The sequence below is a fragment of the Xenopus tropicalis genome, chromosome 6 (assembly GCF_000004195.4).
Source record: "Xenopus tropicalis strain Nigerian chromosome 6, UCB_Xtro_10.0, whole genome shotgun sequence".
Taxonomy (NCBI): domain Eukaryota; kingdom Metazoa; phylum Chordata; class Amphibia; order Anura; family Pipidae; genus Xenopus; species Xenopus tropicalis.
In genome coordinates, this window is record NC_030682.2 from 146,711,941 (window position 1) to 146,732,135 (window position 20,195).

A 20,195-nucleotide genomic window follows, 5' to 3' on the forward strand; every position below is an offset into this window, starting at 1 on the left:
GGCTGTAATATTCAAAGCTTGTGGGGGGGGGTAAGAACTCCTCATTGAGCCATTTGGGTTCCTGGAGGCTGAAATGTAGAAACCACAGCAAGTGCTTTATTAACCAATAACTGCATTAAGATTTATTCCTACAAACTCTGGACATCACTTCAATAGAAGATCTGTAACATTATATAGGAGATGGGCATGATTACATCACAGTGGTGATGTCATTTTAGGATGGCACAGGCCCCACCTCCCAGATTCACTTATTGCCTTGCACGCTGGCTGTTTTTATAAAACATGGCATCCCAACTACACAATATAATTCATGATGGGAATGAGATTTTATTTGGGTAGTGAGCCCCTAAGAAATAGCAAATTCTATTTATTGGCTTCTAGACAGGCCCGATAGAGTTTACCTGCACTGGCAATGCCCAGCACCCCCCAATATTCCAACCCCACCCCAACCACATCCAGCTACTGAACTGGCTACTAAACCTGCTTTCAGGTTCTACCCGCATATGTGATATTTTATGCGCATTAGAGAGTTTGGGCGGCCCATTTGCCTGGCTCGTCATTGGACAGGGGGTTTGGGTGGGGGTTCTATCTGAACCCCCACCCAAAAGCAGCTCACCCTATGCATCATCTCACATACTATATACAGGACAACCCTTTCTACAGCCCCTTTATAATAGGGGAAATTCACCTTTTACATTAACTGTTAACATGTTACAGATGGCTCTATTCTAAACAACGTGTCAGTTGGTGTTTATTATTTGGAATACGTAGGAGGGTCGCTGAACTCGCCAACCAATGTATAGATTGATCCAAACATGGGATAGAAGGAGACCCCCCCCTTGGAAAGATGGATGGAGGAGGGAAAGATCTCTCTCAGACAGTATAAACCGGCTATTACGTGCAAACAACATTTTCAGTTCAGATGGGGGCCGATAAATTAAATTTAGAGTAACAATGTGCTCAGATAAGCAATATGTTTGTGGGTTTGTGTCCCCTTTAGGGCTCTGGCACACAGGGAGATTAGTTGCCCGCGACAAATCTCTCGTGTCTCGGGCGACTAATCTCCCAGAAATGCCATCCCACCGGCGAAAATGTAAATCGCCGGTGGGATGGCATCCGCGGTGGCAAGATTTCACTGAAATTGCGCCGTCGTGTATGCCATCCCACCAGCGATTTACATTTTCACCGGTGGGATGGCAATCCGGGGAGATTAGTCGCCCGCAAACAGGGAGTTTTGTCGCGGGCGACTAATCTCCCCGTGTGCCAGAGCCCTTAGGCTAGTGCCACACTGGGCAGATTCTTGGCCTGTTTATCCACATATGCAGTTTATCGACGAATTCCACTAAAGGTGAAGACACATGGAGCTACTTAGTAGCAGCTACTGAAAGCCAGAAAATCCCCTGCCAAAGACAATACTGAGAATTTCCTCTGCTAAAACACACGTAGCGACAGTTATCAGTAAATGATCCGCATTGTCTGTTTTAGTAGCCACAACAAGTAGCTGCTACTAGTAGCTCTGTGTGTCTTCACCCTTAGTGTGGTTGTTACGGGATTTATAGAATTTGTAATACAAAATTTAGAATCCACACGAAGCCGAAGCTGGTTTGGCTCGGGGACCGAGGGGCCACACACAGCAATAGACAGATGAGCAGTGTTTAGGGAAGGAAGCACACAGATCACTGCATTATTAGCGGAGGCAGGAAGCATTTCCTTGAGAGCAGAACCAGCACCACTTCCTTCTGCCGACTCCATGACCCGATGGCTGCCCCCAAGCGCATCGCTAGAAAGGAAGGTTCTTTATAAGGGGAAGCAAAATACTGATACAGGAACAGCTGCCAGACTAAAGCATTCAGGCGAGCAGTGGGTTCCACGTTTCCAAGAAAACTCTATTTAAGACCAATTTAATAAGAGGAATAGTAGAGTAAATAGATAATTAAGACAGATATTAAATACTGACACTATGGAGTCCAATAGTGATACCCACTATGCCCAATATGTGCCACTGAGACTGGAAGCTTTGGGCTCCGGGCATCTCTGTAGTAAAGACAAAGCACCCCATTCAGTTCTGAAGGAGCAATGACTAGTAATGTATTTGTATGTATGGCCTTTATTACTGGATAAAACCACTATATAAGCATGGACCTGTTATCCAGCATCCTGGTATCTGGAATGTTTCCCAGATGAGCCAAAACTGCTCTAAAGCCAGGACATTAGTAGAGGAGTAAGGGTTCTCACACCCCTTCCCCACATGGAAAACAAGCAGCATATGAAGCAGGACGGATACTCTGGATAGGGGGTCCCACTCCTGTACACTGAGGATTCTGGATAGGGGTAAGTGCAGGGATAAGTGCCTGCTTTCATTTTCCCCTGTGCATCTGCTTCAAAGCAGGGAAGGAAATAAGCTGAGAACACAGGAAGGAGCAGGATGCCCGTCACTGAATCGCCCCATGTACCCAAGCCATACCGTGTTCCTACCCTCCGACAGGCCTCTATATAGTGTGCCCACTGGCCGACTAGCTTCTATATAGTGTGTGCCCACTGGCCAACTGGCCTCTATATAGTGCGTGCCCACTGGCCGACAGGCCTCTATATAGTGTGTGCCCACTGGCCGACAGGCCTCTATATAGTGCGTGCCCACTAGCCGACAGGCCTCTATATAGTGCGTGCCCACTGGCCGACAGGCCTCTAAATATTGTGTGGCCACTGGCCGACGGGCCTCTATATAGTGCGTGCCCACTGGCCGACAGGCCGCTATATAGTCCGTGCCCACTGGCCGACAGGCTTCTACATACTGCGTGCCCACTGGCCGACAGGCTTCTACATACTATGTGCCCACTGACGACAGGATTCTACATACTATGTGCCCACTGACGACAGGATTCTACATACTATGTGCCCACTGGCCGACAGGATTCTACATATTATGTGCCCACTGGCCGACAGGCTTCTACAAACTATGTGCCCACTGGCCGACAGGCTTCTACATACTATGTGCCCACTGGCCGACAGGCTTCTACATACTATGTGCCCACTGGCCGACAGGATTCTACATATTATGTGCCCATTCACTGACAGACTATTAAATACTGTATTCCCCTTGCCCGGTTCTGGTTGGGCCATTCTCTCTCTCCAATATCCCTGATCAAGGGGCTGGGGATTCAGACTCACTGCACAAATATTTACCGAGCCAAGACTTGGGACACTGGAATGAACCATTCCCAGAAGGTGTCAGAAACGTATCACAACAATCCTCAGAAATAAAGAGTCTGTGCATCCAAACAAACACTGGCACTCATCTGGCAACTTAATGAAGCTTATCGGGCATACAGGGCAAGTGAATGGGCCGGGAATCCCTGATGGTTCCAGGAGGAGGAGAATCTGGGGAGCTATGAACAGAAGACTCTTCTCGGGTTAAACCATATACAGTATTTACAATAGGAGGGGCACCCTGCGAGCCTGGGGCGGTGGTGGACAAGAAGATCTACAATCAGACAAAAGGCATCATACATCCCACAGCAACACCTTGTAAAGTCACACAGGTCTGGCATAATCATTTTTTGTGTATATTGCCCCCAAATCCATCTACCCACATATATAATACCCATCCTCAGAGCATGAATTTTTTGGGCACACAATAAGCTGTACCCCCATACTGTACTGTCTAAGGGAAACACTATGGCACCTCCTACCCATATGTATACATACAAATATACAGAGAAGGAATGTTCTGGGCACACAATAAGCTGTACCCCCATACTGTACTGTCTAAGGGAAACACTATGGCACCTCCTACCCATATGTATAAATACAAATATACAGAGAAGGAATGTTCTGGGCACACAATAAGCTGTACCCCCATACTGTACTGTCTAAGGGAAACACTATGGCACCTCCCTCCCATATGTATAAATACAAATATACAGAGAAGGAATGCTCTGGGCACACAATAAGCTGTACCCCCATACTGTACTGTCTAAGGGAAACACTATGGCACCCCCTACCCATATGTATAAATACAAATATACAGAGAAGGAATGTTCTGGGCACACAATAAGCTGTACCCCCATACTGTACTGTCTAAGGGAAACACTATGGCACCCCCTACCCATATGTATAAATACAAATATACAGAGAAGGAATGTTCTGGGCACACAATAAGCTGTACCCCATACTGTACTGTCTAAGGGAAACACTATGGCACCCCCTACCCATATGTATAAATACAAATATACAGAGAAGGAATGTTCTGGGCACACAATAAGCTGTACCCCCATACTGTACTGTCTAAGGGAAACACTATGGCACCCCCTACCCATATGTATAAATACAAATATACAGAGAAGGAATGTTCTGGGCACACAATAAGCTGTACCCCCATACTGTACTGTCTAAGGGAAACACTATGGCACCTCCTACCCATATGTATAAATACAAATATACAGAGAAGGAATGTTCTGGGCACACAATAAGCTGTACCCCCATACTGTACTGTCTAAGGGAAACACTATGGCACCTCCTACCCATATGTATAAATACAAATATACAGAGAAGGAATGTTCTGGGCACACAATAAGCTGTGTCCATAAACACAAACAGGCACATACAAGGGATTATAAGTGCAACCCTGCCTGCTGGCGCTGGATAGACTGAGTGCCAATAAACATGCCGCATTAGAATGAAGGGAAATACCTTGTCAGCTATCTCTAGGAAAAGGCGTTGCCTGCTCTCATCCTCAGGGAAGGGAAATGAGGACAACATCCTGGAACCCCACTCTGTGCAATGCCTTCAGGAAAATGACTTTTCCTTGTGCCACACAGAGACCGTGGCACCCCCGGAACTCACATTCAGCACTCAATGTACAGACTGTAGAGCCATATTTACCAATTAAAGGCCAACTAAAGCTTTCAAAATGAATAAAATGAAGGATGTCTGGAGAGAAGATGATAAAGTATGAGAAAATAACATTGTAAAAAATTATGTTTATCTGTCAATGTATTTGCTGTTGAAAGTAGTTTCTGTCTCTCCTATTCATATTCCAGTCTCTCAATCAAACCTCTTACTGGTTGCTAAAGTAAACAAGACCCTAGCAACCAGATAACTGCTAAAATACCAAACTGGAGAGCTGCTGAACAAAAATCTAAATAACCAAAAAAAGACAAACAATAAAAAATAAAGACCAACCGCAAATTGTCTCAGAATATCATTATCTAATTTAAGGTGAACAACCTCTTTAACTCAAGTTATACTCCTTTGCTTGTATGATCGTTGCAGAAGCGTGCAAGGCATTGTGGGAACAAGAGTCCTGGCACTATAGTCTGGCAACCTGCGAAGGCAATAGCAAAGCAGAGACATAAGCTGCCTGCAATTGTAATTACATTAAAAATTCATTTGACATTTTCATAATTAGATTTAGAATTTCTTGCACTGTGCCAAAAAAAATGTTTAATTTGAGGGTGACTTCCCCTTTAAAGCGTGAGTTTGTTATCCTGGCAACAGAGAAGTTCCAGGGCTGCCGTACTGGCGCTAAGCTATGCAGTTATGAGTTTGTCTTTAAGGTGTGGAGATATTTCGGAGACATTCCTGGAGCGCCAGCAAATCCCAGCACAGCTGCTCACAAACCCAGGAACGGCTGCATTCCAGGAACGGCTACATGGCAGCACAACCTTCCAGTTCACATGGCGGCGAAGGAGGAAACCTCCACGTTCCAGCTAAGCTCCCTCGCTTTAATGCGCCGCGGCATTGGTTAAATGATTCCCTTTTCTCTGTAATAATAAAACAGTACCTGTACTTGATCCCAACTAAGATATAATTACCCCTTATTGGGGCAGAACAGCCCTATTGGGTTTATTTCATGGTTAAATGATTCCCTTTTCTCTGTAATAATAAAACAGTACCTGTACTTGAGCCCAACTAAGATATAATTACCCCTTATTGGGGGCAGAACAGCCCTATTGGGTTTATTTCATGGTTAAATGATTCCCTTTTCTCTGTAATAATAAAACAGTACCTGTACTTGATCCCAACTAAGATATAATTACCCCTTATTGGGGCAGAACAGCCCTATTGGGTTTATTTCATGGTTAAATGATTCCCTTTTCTCTGTAATAATAAAACAGTACCTGTACTTGATCCCAACTAAGATATAATTACCCCTTATTGGGGCAGAACAGCCCTATTGGGTTTATTTCATGGTTAAATGATTCCCTTTTCTCTGTAATAATAAAACAGTACCTGTACTTGATCCCAACTAAGATATAATTACCCCTTATTGGGGCAGAACAGCCCTATTGGGTTTATTTCATGGTTAAATGATTCCCTTTTCTCTGTAATAATAAAACAGTACCTGTACTTGATCCCAACTAAGATATAATTACCCCTTATTGGGGGCAGAACAGCCCTATTGGGTTTATTTAATGGTTAAATGATTCCCTTTTCTCTGTAATAATAAAACAGTACCTGTACTTGATCCCAACTAAGATATAATTACCCCTTATTGGGGCAGAACAGCCCTATTGGGTTTATTTAATGGTTAAATGATTCCCTTTTCTCTGTAATAATAAAACAGTACCTGTACTTGATCCCAACTAAGATATAATTACCCCTTATTGGGGCAGAACAGCCCTATTGGGTTTATTTCATGGTTAAATGATTCCCTTTTCTCTGTAATAATAAAACAGTACCTGTACTTGAGCCCAACTAAGATATAATTACCCCTTATTGGGGGCAGAACAGCCCTATTGGGTTTATTTCATGGTTAAATGATTCCCTTTTCTCTGTAATAATAAAACAGTACCTGTACTTGATCCCAACTAAGATATAATTACCCCTTATTGGGGCAGAACAGCCCTATTGGGTTTATTTCATGGTTAAATGATTCCCTTTTCTCTGTAATAATAAAACAGTACCTGTACTTGATCCCAACTAAGATATAATTACCCCTTATTGGGGCAGAACAGCCCTATTGGGTTTATTTCATGGTTAAATGATTCCCTTTTCTCTGTAATAATAAAACAGTACCTGTACTTGATCCCAACTAAGATATAATTACCCCTTATTGGGGCAGAACAGCCCTATTGGGTTTATTTCATGGTTAAATGATTCCCTTTTCTCTGTAATAATAAAACAGTACCTGTACTTGATCCCAACTAAGATATAATTACCCCTTATTGGGGCAGAACAGCCCTATTGGGTTTATTTCATGGTTAAATGATTCCCTTTTCTCTGTAATAATAAAACAGTACCTGTACTTGATCCCAACTAAGATATAATTACCCCTTATTGGGGGCAGAACAGCCCTATTGGGTTTATTTCATGGTTAAATGATTCCCTTTTCTCTGTAATAATAAAACAGTACCTGTACTTGATCCCAACTAAGATATAATTACCCCTTATTGGGGCAGAACAGCCCTATTGGGTTTATTTAATGGTTAAATGATTCCCTTTTCTCTGTAATAATAAAACAGTACCTGTACTTGATCCCAACTAAGATATAATTACCCCTTATTGGGGGCAGAACAGCCCTATTGGGTTTATTTAATGGTTAAATGATTCCCTTTTCTCTGTAATAATAAAACAGTACCTGTACTTGATCCCAACTAAGATATAATTACCCCTTATTGGGGCAGAACAGCCCTATTGGGTTTATTTAATGGTTAAATGATTCCCTTTTCTCTGTAATAATAAAACAGTACCTGTACTTGATCCCAACTAAGATATAATTACCCCTTATTGGGGCAGAACAGCCCTATTGGGTTTATTTCATGGTTAAATGATTCCCTTTTCTCTGTAATAATAAAACAGTACCTGTACTTGATCCCAACTAAGATATAATTACCCCTTATTGGGGCAGAACAGCCCTATTGGGTTTATTTTATGGTTAAATGATTCCCTTTTCTCTGTAATAATAAAACAGTACCTGTACTTGATCCCAACTAAGATATAATTACCCCTTATTGGGGGCAGAACAGCCCTATTGGGTTTATTTCATGGTTAAATGATTCCCTTTTCTCTGTAATAATAAAACAGTACCTGTACTTGATCCCAACTAAGATACAATTAACCCGTATTGGAGACAAAACAATCTTATTGGGTTTAATTACTGTTTAAATATTTTTTTTAGTAGACTTAAGATAGGAGATCCAAATTACAGAAAGACCCCTTATCCGGAAAACCCCAGGTCCCGAGCATTCTGCATAACGGGTCCCATACCTGTACCCAAGTAAAAGAATGACTGGCACACACGACTGTCTGCCAAAATCACTCGACTTAAAGGGACACTGCACCCACAACTGTTTATTTCTGATAATAATAAATGTAATAATGAGCAACTTTTCCTTCTACATTGATTGAAAATGATCAGTGGCTTTAGCTCTATTTGGGAATGTAACTAGAACTTAAAGCAGTATGTCCCCCTTTATGGTCTGCTTGTGACTCCTGAAACAATATAGCAGAAGCCAGTGGTAGAGAATAGACTGCTGCTAAAAGCAAGACAAGTGTAAGTTTGGAGGGAAACAAGAGAGAAAGGTTAGGTCTAATTGTATACCAAAAGAATCTAACTTCCCCTTTAATCAGCCTTACTGGAATGCTATTCCCACAACTTCAGAAAACAAATAACCGGCCCTTGTGGAATGTGAGTGCTGTGGCGCAGCCGTTCCTACGTACTCGGCATAATTAGCAGCGCAATTAATGAGTAACAAAGAGCGGGTTGTGTAGACGCACACACGTACAATGTGCAGAAATGACACTATTCCTCCTCTGCTTATTATGTAATGGGGTGCATTCCGGCTCCTGCCCCCGTGCCTTACACCCCATCCTTCTCCTTTATCTTTATCTGGCTATGGGGCTGATTTATCAAAGCCATTCCAGTTACTGTATGACTCCATGGTATCTCTCAAGAGTTTAGGAAAATAATCTCCACGGCTTGTTATGAACCCAGAAACCTTCCCAATCCCCCCCCCCCCAGATCAGACAGGCAACTCCCAGGCCGGCTGCTCAAATACCACCTTTAGATCATTTTATCAGGGACTGCAGTTCAGCTGGAAAGAATTTCAGTAGTCAGAACCTACACTGGTGCAGATCGAGGCCTGTATGTTGCACAACCAATCAAAACCTTCACCAACAATATATTGTCTTACTATACGCAGTTCCTTGTACTTACTACACACACTTACCCACTTATCCCATATGTCCCCGGGGGGCCCACAGGAACCAATGCAGAGCCCAAAGTGTTACCCCCCAAATAGCAGTAGCCTCTCTCGTGGAGACGCTGAGTGCAGTAAGCACTTGCTGCTGTGCATCTGCTCGCAGTAGCGGCTGTCTAATTGCTGTCATGCCAGCGGGAATATCAGAGGGAACAGCACCCAGCAGTCATTCACACAAGAGGACAGATAAAGAGACAGCTGGGAGCACAGCAGTCACAGGGTGCTAGGAAGGAAGATGCTGACGGCTACAATACATTTCATCACGTCAGGAACAGAAATGTCACTCAGGGCGGCTCTCCCTACCAGCGGTTTCAGCTTTAGCTACAACCCACACCGGGGCAACGCAATGGTGCTGTGTTAGTTCTGCCCATGAATGTGCAATGCAGGAACAGCAGAACTGCCCCTGGGTTGCTATGGTCACATTTGTGTTTTTGTTATTATTATTTCCTATTACTCCTCTCTTTAATTGAGCCCTCTCCTATTCGCCTTCCATTCTATCCTTTAAAACAGTCTGGTTGCTAGGGTTGGTATGACCCCAGCAACCACATAAATCAAATTCCACAGTATACAGATAAAGAATACAATGCAACTTAACTGACAAAAGCAGACAATAGAGACCAAGTGAATATTGTAGCATGACATGGCCTATAGCAACGGATTAGGAATAGGGGGTTAGGCAACGGGGAACTGAGGGGAGAACTGAAACCACAGAATGTCACCTTGGTAACAGCCCCCCTCCCATATTTACTGTAAAGAAAGAGGCAAAGGCAGCAATTAGCACTTGATAGTTTCATTCCCATCACCCCCTTCCAGATGCACAGATGCCGGCGCTGGTAGCTAAAGGCTGCCAATGAATTCGGTGCTGGCTCACAGATACATACAGTTTAAAGGGAAGGCAATGTGCCAACGTGCACCATATCCCACGGATGGGATCTTACATAAGGCTACAGGGTTATGCATAGATATGCAAACTTAACCCTTTCTACCCCTCATATCACGCATGGCATATGTCCCACCCTGACCACCATAGCTGCAGTGTTGGTACACTTCTCAAATACAGAAATCTCATTTCCCAGCAGATATTCCTATGCCCTCTGCTATAATTTTGCCCACATCGATTCCTGCACTAGAAATTGCCCCTAGAGAACAGGAATAGTGAAATTGCCCCTAGAGAACAGGAATAGTGAAATTGCCCCTAGAGAACAGGAATAGTGAAATTGCCCCTAGAGAACAGCAATAGTGAAATTGCCCCTAGAGAACAGCAATAGTGAAATTGCCCCTAGAGAACAGCAATAGTGAAATTGCCCCTAGAGAACAGGAATAGTGAAATTGCCCCTAGAGAACAGGAATAGTGAAATTGCCCCTAGAGAACAGGAATAGTGAAATTGCCCCTAGAGAACAGGAATAGTGAAATTGTCCCTAGAGAACAGGAATAGTGAAACTGCAGCCATCCAGCTGTTCAACCCCCAGCAGAGGCAGTAGAAAGCTATTAAGGGTGCTGGGAGTTGTACTGCAACAGCTAAAGGCCCTAATTTGGACACAGCTTTCCCATGGGGGGTCAGTATGCTTCATATTACCCCAAACCACCACCTTCCATTCACTTGAAATTAGGGATGCACCAAATCCACTTTTTTTCAGATTCGGGAAAACCCTGAATCCTTTGTAAAGGATTCGGCTGAATACCGAGCCGAATATGAATCCTAATTAGCATTTGCTAATTAGGTTTTGGAAGGGTTAAATATTGCCAAAAAGGCACGTGATTTTTACGATTTGGATTTGGTCAGCCAGGAGAATGGTTTCGCCCAAATCCTGCTAAAAAGGCCAACTCTTGGCCAAATGTGCCACATTGCCGGCACTTGCTCTCCTTGAGCCAAACATCGATCTAAAGAAGATTTTCTTTGGCTGAAGAACCAATACCAGGACTGTTATGCACCTACGTGAATGGAAGGCACAAATAATGGCTTTGGGGGTGCCAGCTAAACTATGGCAGTGCCATCAGCCTACTCCCACTAACCATTCCCAGCGCTGTGGCATTTCTAAGAGATGGATCCAAAGATGGCGGCCCCGAGGCAGGGATCAATAGGAGCAGTTAAAGGGCTTTGCTGGTAAGAAGGCAATCTAATAAAGCTGACATTCCCTCCCTGGCGTCTGGCAGAGACATGGAAACACAAGACCTTGTAATTAGATTAATTTATCATCAGCAGATTTTCTCTGAAACCAAGTGGAAAGTCAAGAGGAGGAAGGAGCGCTTCTAAGGTGATCTCTGTAATTGCCTCACAGCCAAAGACTCAGTAGCCCCTAATAACGGACATTTCCACTATTAATGATATAAAAGCAGCAAAACAAAAAAGAAAATTTGGGATTTAAAGAGTGCTATAGATTAAATGCATTATTTTCTATGCTGCTTTAAAAGAATGATACTTTTGCCACTGTTGTGTAGTCAAAGAAAAACAGCAATCCAGTCTTGCTTTCTGGCAGAGATTTGAGATATAAATTTAAAGAAAAGGGCTCAAGAGACTCGTAGCTGGATCGGCAACCGTCGTATGGAAGGGACATGCAAGTCACTTATTCAGTGTGGGAGAGATAAAGTGCAAAGACACATGGGGCAATTAGTTGCCCCATGTGTTAAAAAAAAAAAGTTGGTGCGGTGACTAATCATGACAACTTTCCCGCTATAGGTTACTATACAAGTAGCTGCAACTAATTGCAAGTGATTTGCACTGCATGGATTAGTCGTTGCGACTTAAAAAGTCGCGCCTAAGCCCTAAAGCGGCCCATACACTTCCAGATTTCAGGCTGATGTCCCACTGAGCAGTTTAGTCGCCCACAATATATCTCTGCTATCCAGGGCAACTTACAGCTCCGAAATGCCTTTCCACCGGCAACAATAGGAGTCGGCGGTGAAAAGGCCTTCACATCACTTTGGTTTTCGAAAGAAGCGTGAAGTTTCCTCCTGCAGCAAACTATGCGCGACTTCGGAAAACCAAAGCGATGTGAAGATTAGTTGCCCGCAGTTAAATCTCTGCTACTGCAGGCGACTAATGTCCCTGAAATGCCTTTCAGGGAGGGTGGGTCATCAGCCTAAAGGTGGCCATACACAGGCAGATTTAAGATGCTGACTCCAATCCTTTAGACCATGTTTGGGGACCCCTGATGGCCCTACCCAACTGATATTTGGCCAAAAATCAGCCAGATGTCCATCGAGAGGTTTTATCTTTTAGTCGGATCGGGGGGCCAAATGATTGAATTAGCCCAAAATCAACCACCTTAGGTGCACATATTGGGAAAAGATCTGCTCTTTGGCAATCTCGCCAAACAAGGAAACCCCTCAAGGTGGCCATACACGGGTCGATTCTAGCTGCCGATATGGGTCCCTTAGACCAAGTCGGCAGCTTATCGGGCCGTGTATGGGCACTAACGACGGGCCTGCCCGACCGATATCTGGCCTGAAATCTGGCAGGTTTAAAAATTTAGTCAAATCATGGACTGCATCGGCTCGTTGATGCGGCCCCCAAACCGACTGTCTATACCCGTTGTTCTAATTCGATCGTTTGGCCTAAATTAGCCCGATATCGCCCACCCGTAGGTGGGGATCTTACTGTGTATGGCTCCCAAGCAAGCGGATCTTAGCGTGTATGGCCACCTTTACTCTTTAAGCGTCTCTACACACAGATGCACAAACACAAAAGGACAGTGTTGCCTTTAAACTGCAATACACATTAAGATCAAAGTAGGGGCAAAACAGGCTTGATGTGATCATTTGGCAGAACTACTGTCTAAATATTGTGACTGACAATGTTAAATATATATATTGCTTAGAATGAATGACACTGTCTTTCATTATTCAAAGAAACTTTTTTTGGGTGGAGTTCCCCTTTAAGCAGGCACAGCTGTAATCACAGCCACTAATTCTCATACACCAAGCCTATTATTACAGGCCCTTGATAGTAGCGGTACAAAAGCGCCTTTACATTTTTCAAACACACAAGTTTCAGCTGCCACTGAACTACAACTCCCAGAAACCTCCTGCTGGGAACGGCAGTTTGAAAACACGGAACTAATTCCTGGGAGATGTTCCTATTTTCATTGTTTCTCTCCTGAGGTTTAACATGACCTTTAACAAGCTATAAAATTTCAGACAAATACAAGCAGATCCTGTGTCGTTTCCTGTGTGATTTCCAGAACGCCAATGATTCTGCCATATTTACGGCAGATATCACTGAGCCAAGGTGGGCTTCCATTGGTGAGGGAGAAACCTATGGTGGGGTCCACACCTGATCTATATCCCGCAGTGGGTTATGTGGTCCATATTTTATCAATAAAAAAAAAGTTACAAAAATAGATAAAGGAAAGAAGCCACGGAGGCTGTTCTGCCCCACAGAGGATTTTATACTAAGAAAGGAGTATTTTCACGACCATTTTCCGGCAGGTAGTGTTTATATCTATGGCACATAGAGCGGAACCCTTTGTCTAGCAATGAATAGAAAATCGGCTTCAACTGTAAACACTGGGCTGGAATCTCAAGCAGCGGCGCTGCTCCCATAATGGTTTAACATTAACCACTGAGCAAGTCATGATCAAGTTCCAACACAGGTTCCTTAGCCGCCATGTTTATACTCCGACTCACCAGGAATACTACACAATATTTGTCTTGGTATGTTATAGGCAACTGTGATAGTGGCTAGGTTCCGAACAGCTACAGTCCCTACATACCCTGGAAATAATTAACCAGCCCATTCAGGTGAATGCTTTATTAAAGCTTTATGGCTGAGATTCTAGCTATCTGTATAACAGAGCATTCTGTCACAGTGGCACAGATCCTATCTGATCCCCCCCATTGTAAGCAGCAGTCCTGCCCTGCTTTATGGCTGAGATTCTAGCTATCTGTATAACAGAGCATTCTGTCACAGTGGCACAGATCCTATCTGATCCCCCCCCCCCCATTGTAAGCAGCAGTCCTGCCCTGCTTTATGGCTGAGATTCTAGCTATCTGTATAACAGAGCATTCTGTCACAGTGGCACAGATCCTATCTGATCCCCCCATTGTAAGCAGCAGTCCTGCCCTGCTTTATGGCTGAGATTCTAGCTATCTGTATAACAGAGCATTCTGTCACAGTGGCACAGATCCTATCTGATCCCCCCATTGTAAGCAGCAGTCCTGCCCTGCTTTATGGCTGAGATTCTAGCTATCTGTATAACAGAGCATTCTGTCACAGTGGCACAGATCCTATCTGATACCCAATGGTGACGCATATGTTTTCCAACCAGCAATTTACATCACTGCCGGTAGGAGATAAGTTACCAAAGGTAGAGAAGATTTATCGTGGAAACTCATCTCCTAGTGTACCATCAGCCTAAACATGGTATATTATCACAATTAGATATTTATCTACAGAAAACTGCTCAACAGTGGTGCATATTCATAAGTGGGAATTTGGGATCATACTACAGGTATAGGACCCATTATCCAGAATGCTCGGGACCAAGGTTATTCCAGATAAGGGGTCTCTGTAATTTGGATCTCCATACCTTAAGTCTACTAAAAAATCAATAAAACATTAAATAAACCAAATAAGATTGTTTTGCATCCAATAAGGGGTAATTATATCTTAGTTGGGATCAAGTACAGGTACTGTTTTATTATTACAGAGAAAAGGGAATCATTTAACCATTAAATAAACCCAATAGGGCTGTTCTGCCCCAATAAGGGGTAATTATATCTTAGTTGGGATCAAGTACAGGTACTGTTTTATTATTACAGAGAAAAGGGAATCATTTAACCATTAAATAAACCCAATAGGGCTGTTCTGCCCCCAATAAGGGGTAATTATATCTTAGTTGGGATCAAGTACAGGTACTGTTTTATTATTACAGGGAAAAAGGAAATCAGTTTTAAAATTCTGAATTATTTGATTAAAATGGAGTCTATGGGAGCTTTCTGGATATAGGGTTTCTGGATAAGGGATCCCATACCTGTACAAGGGGATCTGCAATTTTGGTTGCCTTAGCAGAGCCATTCTAATAGCAGAAGAAAAACATTAGGGGGCACATTACTGAAACTCTATCATTTCTCATTTTTCTTATTTTCTAAATTGCCTAAACTCATTTCCTCGAATTTTAAAAGTCACAAAAACCCACAACTTTTTCTAATAGTCACACAAAAACCAGCGTCAAGAATTCGAAAACTTTAAAAGTTTCAAGACAAAAGAAGGATTTTCCAGTGAAGTGCAGGGGTATCTGTTATTGACTTCTTCATGAACTCAGAAAGTCTTCGTTTTGTCGGATACGGATTTTTATCCATTAAGACGCATATTAAACCTCGAAAAAAATCACATATTTTTTTTTTTTTTTTTACTTTTAGCGCTAAAAATCCGAATCGAGAAAATTCAGATGGTCAGTTAATGGACCTTAATGTCAGGCTAAACGGAAACTCAGCTAAGACTGCGACATGGCAGCTTCCCATTCACCCATATATATACGAATACCATATAAACCTGTGCAACATAAAGGGGAAGATAAACACTGACTAATAAAGAACCCATGTGTCTATTGGGGGAACAGAGAAATCGGATCTGCTTCAATCCTTTGCTTTTTCTTTAGAAAAATGACCCCCTGAGGAACCGACCCACGGGAAACTCCGCCGGCGCTTGGCACACACGCGGGGCAATTCCACGGCAAGACAAAGGCAAATAAACCACTTCAGTATCACTGGGTGCTACAGTATTTACTTTTTGTCTGGAAACAGAGAATCCTAGAATTAGTTCTGCTGCACAAAGGAAGAAATCTGATCAGTGTGAACTCAGGGCAGCACTGGCCTGCGGGGACCTCTGCCAAACCTTCATCCACCAAGAATTGCCCTGACCAGATGCACAACCAACGCAGACGCCCACGTGGAGAGTGATGATGGATAAGAGAAACATAAGTCACTCAGCGCTACAGTCTGCAGCGCCGGCTGGGCTGCCCAAGCAAACAGGGCTGCAGGCCTCGGGCACCACAGAGCGGCAGTTGTGCGCCAAGAGGAAGTTCAGAACCTCCTTTGTGAAATGAATACCCAGCATCCTCTGTAGCCGCAGGCAACTCCATCTCACCGCACTTTCAAGGGGAACTCGTCCCACAAAATTGAAAAATAAAGCTATTTGTAGATATAAGCACTAATATCTTAGATTACTAGTCGCCTCTTCTTCAGACCCCAATTCCAACAGTGCCTTGTGGGTTCTGCAACTGACAAAAAAAAGAATCCCGGACAGGAACAAAGCATTGTGGGAGCAGGAGTCTAGGTTGACTACTGATGCATTTTTCAGGGGTACATGTAGTCAGGACCAGCTGTGCACCAACCACCATTGGCCTGCCATATCTCATTGGGTAACTGGTATCTAGCCAAGCACAACTGCTAGCATCATAAGCCCCTAGGCTAAACAAAGGGGCTTTCTGTACCTGGGCACTACTAGTGATGTAACAATTAGGTTGTGGGTATTTAATAATATAATTATAGGATGTACAATCAGAAGCCTTACAGTTTGTGATGAACTGTAACTCCCTAATTCCTTGGGAATGGATAGTGGGAGTTGATGTTCAGTATCTGATTCCAATTTGTGCCTGTATGTTACCCAACCACTTAGATTGTAAGCTCTATGGGGCAGGGACACCCTTCCTACTGTGTCTCATACCACATGGCACTTATTCCCTGTGCATTTATATATATTTATTGATTTATTTTAACACTTGTCCTCCCTGTGTGTAATTTTGTATTTCGTAAGATTGTACAGCGCTGCGTACCCTTGTGGTGCTTTATAAATAGAGTTATACATACACACATCTGATAGGCCACAGGCTGACCTTCCCCTAAAGGTGGCCATACACGTTAAGATCCACTCACTTAGCGAGGTCGCCAAGCGAGCGGATCTTCTCCCAATATCCCCACCTACAGGTGGGCAATATCGGGTGAATTTAGGCTAATTCGGTCGTTTGTCCCTGGGGCCAAACGATCGAATTAGAATGCCGGTAATAGGTGCCGATGCAGTTCCCAATCCAACTAAAATTTTTAACCTGCCCAATCGATATCTGGCCGATTTCTGTCGGACAGGCCCATCATTTCTGCCCCTACACGGGCCAATAAGCTGCTGAAGGGACCCATATCGGCAGCTACAATCGGCCCATGTATGGGGACCTTAAGGGTGGCCATACACAGGCAGATTTATTCTGCAGATTTGAGTCCTTTAGACCAATTCAGCAGATTATATCTGGCTAAGAATCAGGCAGGTATCAATTGGGCCGACTTGATTTTTAGTCTGATGGGGTCATTGATGTGGTCCTCCCTCCAACCTCTCCTATCTCCTATCAAATTAGCCCCATATTGCCCATCATAGGCGGGCATATCGGGGGGGAAAGATCTGCTCGTTTGGTGAGCTTACCAAATGAGTGAATCTTATGATGCATGGTCACATTTAGACTGATACAGTTAAAGAGACAGGCAGATGGGCAATAACAGGGCCCGAGCAATGATAGTGGCTATACCCAAGCCACCTGTAACCCCCACACACACAGGCCATGCAGCCAAGTACAACCTGAGCAGCTCCCCATAGTGTCTCATTGTGGGAGTTGTAGTTCAACAGAGACTAGTGGCTTCTACACAGCTGGATACAGCCAAGGAACTGGCAGACAGACAGATGGCTAGTGAGGGAGAGGATAGACAGACAGGTAGTTTAGATAAATGGATAAAGTGGATAAATAGGACAGAAGTCATGGAAAGAGAGGTCCGTAGTTAGAGCTGAGAGACAGGCCAATGTGAGAGACAGACAGGTCCGTAGTTAGAGCTGAGACAGGCCAATGTAAGAGACAGACAGGTCCGTAGTTAGAGCTGAGAGACAGACCAATGTAAGAGACAGACAGGTACATAGTTAGAGCTGAGAGACAGACCAATGTAAGAGACAGACAGGTCCATAGTTAGAGCTGAGAGACAGACCAATGTAAGAGACAGACAGGTCCATAGTTAGAGCTGAGAGACAGACCAATGTAAGAGACAGACAGGTCCATAGTTAGAGCTGAGAGACAGACCAATGTGAGAGACAGACAGGTCCATAGTTAGAGCTGAGAGACAGACCAATGTGAGAGACAGACAGGTCCATAGTTAGAGCTGAGAGACAGACCAATGTGAGAGACAGACAGGTCCATAGTTAGAGCTGAGAGACAGACCAATGTGAGAGACAGACAGGTCCATAGTTAGAGCTGAGAGACAGGCCAATGTGAGAGACAGACAGGTACATAGTTAGGGCTGAGAGACAGGCCAATGTGAGAGACAGACAGGTACATAGTTAGAGCTGAGAGACAGACCAATGTGAGAGACAGACAGGTCCATAGTTAGGGCTGAGAGACAGACCAATGTGAGAGACAGACAGGTCCATAGTTAGAGCTGAGAGACAGACCAATGTGAGAGACAGACAGGTCCATAGTTAGGGCTGAGAGACAGGCCAATGTGAGAGACAGACAGGTCCATAGTTAGAGCTGAGAGACAGGCCAATGTGAGAGACAGACAGGTACATAGTTAGGGCTGAGAGACAGGCCAATGTGAGAGACAGGCCAATGTGAGAGACAGACAGAAGTAGCCCTGCCATTAGAAGTGCCACACAGGTAAGTGCTCCAGATGTTGCTGAACTACAATTCCCAGAATGCAAGGGCCCTGGGAGCCGTAGTGGAAGAGGGGCTGGAGGAGACAAGTTGGGGAACAGACATGATGGGATCCCCGTACCCCGGTGTTTGGGCTCCAAGTGACACAGCAGTAACCGGACTCAGACCGACTCACCTCCTCTCCGGCACCGGCCTGATTAATCCCCGCTATTCGCCTTATCCTCTTTACGGGAATGCCGTCACCGGAGCTGCCGCCTCCACAAGGAATCGGTTCCGCGCAGCGCGCCCCCGGCACTGCCTTCCTCTCAGCGTTATCCCGTTACTGCCCGGCGCGCTCCCGCTTCCCACACTCTCAATCCTGTCAGCCTCAGGGCGCACCCCTCTGCCCCTAGCCCCTCCTCACTCCCGGGGCCGCGCTGACTCCGCCTCCCGCCCCGCCTACCTACTGATACCTCCATTCCTATTGGATGATTCCACAAAAAGCCTTCCCCTCTTTGGGATACAATTTCTTTCCAAGGCGAGACACGCCCCATTTTCTCTGTAAGCCAAACCCCATTTTCCTGTTTTATTGTCAATGCAAAGTTGGAAACGCCCACTTCCCTTCTAATCACGCCCCCTCAATGGAAATCCGTGCCTTCGGGTGCTTCCCGCCTCCCGTTGTTTGAGGTGACGTCATTATGGATTTGGATCCCGCTTCCCAGTGCGCATTTCCTCATCAAGATGGTGGGTCCCTGCCGTGGGGTCTCCACACAGCAATAAAGAGTCAGTCCTGCCATTAAGCAGTCAGAACTGAACAGTTCTAATGGGACTTCAAAATGTTAACCCTATGGGTCCCTACATGTGGTTCTGTCAATATAAAGCAGGTTATCTGTAATATTATGTATGGAAATGTAGGATAATAAAAGGAAAAGTTTGCATTGAGGTAAACAGTGCTATATGTAGGGACCCACAGGGTTAATATGCCCCTATGGCTTTAACTCCTACAACTTTCTTTCTGCTGTTCAGAGTTGCCAGATTTATTTTTCCAAACCGGCCAAAGTCCGTTCTAAAACCAGCCCAAAACTAGCCAAAAGCCACTTTGATAGTAGCCCAAAAATAGCCTAATATGTGCAATAAAAAAATCTAAAAAAATAAAAGTATATATGGGAAACCTGCCTACATATAATCACTATCCAGTTACTGGGATGGCTGGTAATTCCCTCTGTGCCCAGTCCCGCTGGGAAGTCACTACAGAAATGGATTCAGAATCTTGCATTAACCCCAGGCATGATATACATATGGGTGCGTTGTACTACAACTCCCAGCGGCCCCAAGAGATCCTGAGAGTTATACCTTAAGGAGCAACTGCAGAAAGTAACAGTACAATCACAT

General features: G+C 44.2%; 1 protein-coding gene across 1 annotated transcript in view; it reads right to left on the minus strand.

The window, feature by feature from the left end:
• ptk2 (protein tyrosine kinase 2) overlaps nucleotides 1-19,196 on the minus strand; it is a 151,163-nt gene extending 131,967 nt beyond the window's left edge. Inside the window, exon 1 of the mRNA XM_004915034.4 lies at nucleotides 19,000-19,196. The gene's annotated coding sequence lies outside the window, so the exon portion shown is untranslated. The remainder of the gene's footprint in view (nucleotides 1-18,999) is intronic.
• Between the last annotated feature and the right edge of the window lie 999 nt (nucleotides 19,197-20,195).